This window comes from Chaetura pelagica, unplaced genomic scaffold (genome assembly GCF_000747805.2).
Source record: "Chaetura pelagica isolate M959 unplaced genomic scaffold, ChaPel_1.0 scaffold2065, whole genome shotgun sequence".
Lineage (NCBI taxonomy): Eukaryota > Metazoa > Chordata > Aves > Apodiformes > Apodidae > Chaetura > Chaetura pelagica.
The window spans coordinates 23,554-24,335 of NW_009953353.1; positions in this window are offsets into that span (position 1 = coordinate 23,554).

A 782-nucleotide genomic window follows, 5' to 3' on the forward strand; every position below is an offset into this window, starting at 1 on the left:
TGGCTTCTTGCCCCTCTGCACCCCAGAAGGGAAGGGGCTCAGGGGCTGTGCCCCCCCCCCTTGGAGAGCATTTCCACCCCATCCTGTGTCCTGGGGGGCTGGCTGTGTCCTGGCTCTCCGTTGCCCCCTCCTGCAGGGCAGCAGTGCCACCAGCACCCCCCCCAGCACCCCCCACTTCTGCACCACAGGGACCAGCAGAGAATCAGGGACCACCAGAGAATCAGGGACCACCAGGAGGACTTGGGGTTCACCCAGCCTGGTAGCCCCAAAGGGGAGAGGGCACGGTGGGACCACTGCTGGCACCTCCTCTTCTGATGGCTCTAGCACCTCCAAAGCTTGGCCCAAGGTGGTGCCACCCACCCCCAAGCCTTGAAGAAGACTTTTAGTAGGTTGCACCCCTGGTTGCACCCAGGAACCGTTTCCATTTTGGAAAGATTTCACGTTTGGAGACGTTTCAGGTTTGGAAACAAACCTTGTCATTGGTTGTCCCTGTTTCATGGTGGAAAAGACCTATCAGGCTTGTCCCACTGGTCCAGCAACACTAGGGGATGGTGAAGACAGGCTGGAGCTCCAAGGGGAGCTACTGGGGGGGCTGAGCATCCCGTGCTGCCTCTTCCTTGCTGTGGCAGGACTTGAGGTGCCCATCATGCCCACCAGCTGAGATGGAGCCACACCAAGCAGCCTCCTTGGCTGGCAGCAGCTCCCAAGCCCTGGCCAGCACGTGGCCTCTTTACTCAGCTGGGGAAACTGAGGCACTGGGGGGGGGGGGGGGGGGGGGGGCC